The sequence below is a fragment of the Hyperolius riggenbachi genome, chromosome 4, assembly GCF_040937935.1.
Source record: "Hyperolius riggenbachi isolate aHypRig1 chromosome 4, aHypRig1.pri, whole genome shotgun sequence".
Classification (NCBI taxonomy): domain Eukaryota; kingdom Metazoa; phylum Chordata; class Amphibia; order Anura; family Hyperoliidae; genus Hyperolius; species Hyperolius riggenbachi.
Window position 1 is genome coordinate 388543733 of NC_090649.1, and position 6060 is coordinate 388549792.

The following is a 6060-nucleotide window of genomic DNA, read 5'->3' on the forward strand; positions in this document are numbered from 1 at the left end:
TTCTGAGTCACCTAGACAGACCAAACACCTATGTCAGGATCCTCCTCCTGGACTTCAGCTCCGCCTTCAATACTATCAGCCCCGACATCCTCTCGGACAGGCTAGCTCTCCTCAATGTGCATCCCAGCCTCTGTCACTGGCTGAAGGACTTTCTCTCAAACAGGACTCAAGCAGTCAAGCTGGGCACCTTCTCCTCGCAGATGCGAGTCACCAACACGGGTGCCCCCCAGGGCTGCGTCCTGTCCCCTATGCTGTTCTCGCTGTACACAAACTTCTGCATCTCAACGGACAGCTCGGTCCAGGTCTTTAAGTTCGCGGATGATACCACCATCCTTGGTCTCATAGAAGGAAGCGACGAACGAGCCTATCGCCAACAGATTGCGGATATCTGCAACTGGTGCAAGGCAAACAAGCTTATACTGAACACAGCCAAAACCGCAGAACTGATCATTGATTTCAGAAAAGGCCGTCCCGAACTCCCCCCGGTCCTCATTGAAGGCACGGAGGTGGCCACGGTCCCGCACGCACGTTTCCTAGGCACCACCATATCCAGCAATCTAAGGTGGGAGGGAAACGCCACAATGGTACAGAAGAAAGCGCAACAACGGCTGTTTTTCCTACGACAGCTGAAAAAGTTTGGAATGTCGCAAGACATTATGACCTGCTTCTACACTGCTGCCATTGAATCAATAATTGGCTCTTCTATCATCGTGTGGTATGCAGGGGCCTCTGTGAACGACAGGTACAGGCTACAAAGAGTCATAAAGTCTGCCGAAAGGATCATCGGTACTCCCCTCCCACCACTCAACACTCTCTACTCGTCCAGACTACGCTCAAGGGCCGCTAGGATAGCAAGTGACCCCACCCACCCTGGAAACCGCTATTTCAGTCTCCTCCCCTTGGGCCGCCGCTACAGGTCCTTACCCACCAGGACCACCAGACACAGGAACACCTTCTTTCCACAAGCCATCGACCTCCTCAACGGTCCCCCCCTAGCCCCATTGCTTACACCCGGGAAGTAGCCCGCCCAAGGCACATCACCTTAACAAACCTAGAGCTATCCAACTACGCTACTGCCCTCCTGTACTAATACTGTTTTAAATTGTATATCTGTTTATGGTAAATGCATATCTGTATATCTGTATTACTTGTCTTGTGTATATCTGTTTAAATGTATATCTGTATATCTGTAATTACCTGTCTTGTGTATGACTCGAGCCCTGCCTGTGCCAAAAACAATTCCAGGTGCAACCCCTGCACTTGGCCAATAAACTTGATTCTGATCTGCAGATCAACTCATTGATTGACCCCCCCCCCTCCCCACTCGCAGAAAATAGAAAGCAGTGGTGTAAAACTGCCCCTAAAGAGCGCAGACCAGGTCGTGTCTATGGGCCACATGTCACCGGTGACGGTCATAGTCTATGAATCTTTGCAGATATGTGCCAGGAGTATCTCCACCATGTTGTGAGCATGTGAGCTTTGTTTTCTCTATTTGGGAGCTTTTCCAGCCTCCACTGCAAGAGTTCCAAGCCACAGTATGGCCCAGCTAGAACATTTGTAGTATACAATAAAAGGACACTCTCAGTAATTTCTTCTCCACGTATTGCACTTTTTTGTTGTTGTTGTTTTAAAGGAGAATGTACATTGAAATGCAAACAATTTGTGGCCTTTGAATGACAATTGGAAATTGTATAGAGGATTACTGCATACAGCAGATGAATTTAAAGCATTGTAGAAGGTAAAGTCAATAGGAGAAGCTGGACATTTTCCTAGATGCTATTTATCACTCACAAAGATTGCCTAACATGACAAAATATCTTTGATAGTTCAGCTGTAGTTCACATTTTCTCTATAGAAAAGAAACAGTCTGGTTTGTTACTTGATGGACATATAGTACAGTGGGATGCGAAAGTTTGGGCAACCTTGTTAATCGTCGTCATTTTCCTGTATAAATCGTTGGTTGTTACTATAAAAAATGTCAGTTAAATATAGCATATAGGAGACACACACCGTGATATTTGAGAAGTGAAATTAAGTTTATTGGATTTACAGAAAGTGCCCAATAATTGTTTAAATAAAATTAGGCAGGTGCATAAATTTGGGCACCACAAAAAAGAAATGAAATCAATATTTAGTAGATCCTCCTTTCGGAGAAATTACAGACTCTAAATGCTTCCTGTAGGCTCCAATGAGAGTCTGGATTCTGGTTGAAGGTATTTTGGACCATTCCTCTTTACAAAATATCTCTAGTTCATTCAGGTTTGATGGCTTCCGAGCATGGACAGCTCTCTTTAACTCACACCACAGATTTTCAATTATATTCAGATCTGGGGACTGAGATGGTCATTCCAGGTACTTGTTCCTCTGCATGAATGCTTTAGTGGATTTTGAGCAGTGTTTAGGGTCGTTATCTTGTTGAAAGATCCAGCCTCGGCGCAGCTTCAGCTTTGTCACTGATTCCTGAACATTGGGCTCCAGAATCTGCTGACACTGAGTGGAATTTATGCGTCCCTCAGCTTTGACAAGATTCCCAGTCATTGCACTGGCAACACAGCCCCACAGCATGATGGAACCACCACCATATTTTACCGTAGGTAGCAGGTGTTTGTCTTGGAATGCTGTGGTCTTTTACCTCCATGCATAATGACTCTTGTTATGCCCAAAAAATTAATAAGTCCACAGCACCTTATTTCAAAATGAAGCTGGCTTGTCCAAATGTGCTTTAGCATACCTCAAGTGGCTCTGTTTGTGCTGTGAGCTTCCTCTGCATCACTCTCGCATACAGTATCTCCTTGTGTAAAGTGCGCCAAATGGATGAACGAAGCACAGTGACTCCATCTGCAGCAAGATGATGTTGTAGGTCTTTGGTGCTGGTCTTACTCTGACTGTTCTCACTATTCATCGCTTCTGTCTATCTGAGATTTTTCTTGGTCTGCCTCTTTGACCCTTAACTTGAACTGAGTCTTCAATTTCCTCAATATGTTCCTACCTGTGGAAACAGACAGCTGAAATCTCTGAGACAGCTTTCTGTATCCTTCCCCTAAACCATGATGGTGAACAATATTTGTCTTCAGGTCATTTGACAGCTGTTTTGAGACCCCCATTTTACTACTTTTTGGACAAAATTTAAAGAGGAGGGAAATTTACAGATGACCTCCATAAATACTCTTTTTCATAATTGGATTCACCTGTGTATGTAGGTCAGGGGTCACTTAGCTTACCAAGCCAATTTGAGTTCCAATAATTAGTTCTAAAGGGTTTGGAATCAATAAAATGACAACAGTGCCCAAATTTATGCACCAGCCTAATTGTATTTATACAATTATTAGGCACTTTCTATAAATCCAATAAACTTCATTTCACTTCTCAAATATCACTGTGTGTGTCTCCTATATGATATATTTTACTGATATTTTTTATTGTAGCAACCAACGATTTATACAAGAAAATCATGACAATTAACAAGGTTGCCCAAACTTTCGCAATCCCATTGTATATTGCATGATAGATTAGTTTGACCCAGAAAGAATAAATATATACTTGTCACAAAAGAAATTGCAAAACCAATAAGAAATACATGTAGCCCTACACAAATCACAGTACTGGTAGAGGAGAAAGTCATATGCAAATGATTACATTTTTGTACATATCAGACCACATGACACCCAGTTTCCAGTGAGAGCGTATCCTGGAGCTGCATGATCCAAATGTATTGATGCATGTAGATCGTGTTGGGTACGACATGCGTATGATCCAGTGGTATGGGACACAAAGAGATTCAGGAACGTCAGAGAACATGCTAAAGTGGGAGTGGATCAAACAGGAGCATGACAAAGCGTACAGACTGGCAGATTTGCTGAACGGCTTGTTGAGACCCATTTGCAATGGCAAGTGACATCCAAATCAGCCTGCCACCCCCAGAGTTAGCATACCAGCCCCACTGTCAACAAGCTTTTTGTGGTGGGTGTGCACAGCAATGACCCTTCCCCTTTCCCCTCCCCCCACAATACTGGAAATATACAAGCCCCACCTCCCTGGTTCAGTCTATTAACTCGTACATCTGCCTGCAGGAAAGTTCTTAAGTAGGATGGACCTCGACCAGAGCTTCCTCAAGCAACATAAAAGCCTGTAAGCCACAAAAAAGGATCCAGACTTTAAAGAGACCCTGAGCAGTAAAAATAAATTAAATTGGTACTTACCTGGGGCTTCCTCCAGCCCACCGTAGGCCACAAGGTCCCCTCCATCCTCCAGGCTTCTCTCCGGGTTCTCACGGCGACCACTGTCACAGTACTGCACATGCGTGTTTTTATAACTCTGTACCGCGCATGCGCAGGGCTGTCACGCCGGCAGCCGTGGTGACGCGTAGCGGCCGGCATGATGACGTGTAGCAAGTCAGTAAGGAAGTGTGGGGCCGACACTCGGCCCGGGTGTCGTCGGTAGTGAAAAAATAGGCAGGTAAAATCTGGCAAAACTGACAGGTTTTGGGCCAGTCCATCTCCTCATAGGGGATTCTCAGGGTTTTCATTGTTTTCAACAGCATTTCCTGAGCAGCAGTTTAACTGCCAAAATAGTAAGATACCAACCAACCTCCCTTATCACTTGCATACTATTTTATCAGAAAAACTTTGTAACTGCTGTTCAGGAAATGCTGTTGAAAACAATGAAAAACCTGAGAATCCCCCATGAGGAGATGGACTGGCCCAAAACCTGTCGGTTCTGTCAGATTTTAACTGCCTACTTTTTTTTCGATAGTGATCCATTTAATCAACATGAAGAGGAGATTGTAACCAAAAAGTAAGGAATCAAGCTGTAATCCAAGTGGGGGATCATGAAGGGAGTCATGTAACCTCAAAGGCATCTAGCAAATTACAGATAACAACATTTTCCAACAAACTATGTTTTTACTGACTACACTTTATTTACTTTTTGCCCAGTATGTAAGAGATCTTAAAAGACTCAAGAACACCTGGACAGGGATGCGTATCTGAACACTTTGATTTCAGTGAGAACGGATAGCACCAATAATCCTCACCTCTTATTACCTTCCACCACATTGGGGAGTAGAGACAGTGCTTTATGAGGACAAGGGGGCTACAGGAGGTACCACTACACAGTGCTGATGACTATAACGCGTAAGTTTAAAGAGACTATGTAACAACATTTTCAGCATTATTTCTTTTATCCTACACCTGTTCTAATGTGGTCTGGATTACTGCAGTATTTTCTAGTTGCACTGTCTCTGTTATATATCTAATCTTCTTTTCTTTGTCAAGCTTTTTTGACCCAGGGAGGAATAGGCAGCCTCTGTTGTAATGGGGACAAGTTATGCACTCCCCCTCCAGGCTCTGTTTCAGCTTGTGTCTGTGATGCAGTTTGTGAGGCTGAGGGGGGAGGGAGCTGCCTGTCACATGCTGAGAAACTGTGACTTATCCTAGACTGGAGTGCAGAAACTTGTAGTATACTGTAACATGAGATATATACAGTAAGGTTGTGTTTTATGGCCAGAGGCCAGAGAGAACCAGAGACGAAGCACCCTCATGTATTTTATTACATTTATCAGTGGGAACATGACAGTAAACACCTACCCTGCTTTTAGTTTCATTCTTATCTGCTTAATTAGTCTATTAGCAGCTGTGATAAGAATCCCCGACTGGCTCAGTCTAGGTTTGACCTGGAATCATTATAGCTGAGTCACTCTTCTGTGGAGTCTTTTCAAGCCCAAGCCTGCCACCTCCAGGCACAGATTTCCTGCTTTGCATACTGAGAGCTGTGATGACATGGGAGGGGCTGCTCCTGCTGAGAGAGAAGCTTTGAAACAGACAAGTTTTCAGAGCAATATGCAATATGATCTGTGTGCTCTGTGTGCACTCTGTCTGCATAGATACTGATGATGACTGCAGTTTCATTCCTATGAGAGACACTTCCTACAGGCAGCTGCACATCATACCAAAATGAAAGCACACAGATGAAAGTCTGCAGCAGCCTTTCTCATATAGCCTAGATAGCAGCCTAGTTTCATATAGCGTAGACAGCACATCCAGAACAACTCATAACCTGGAA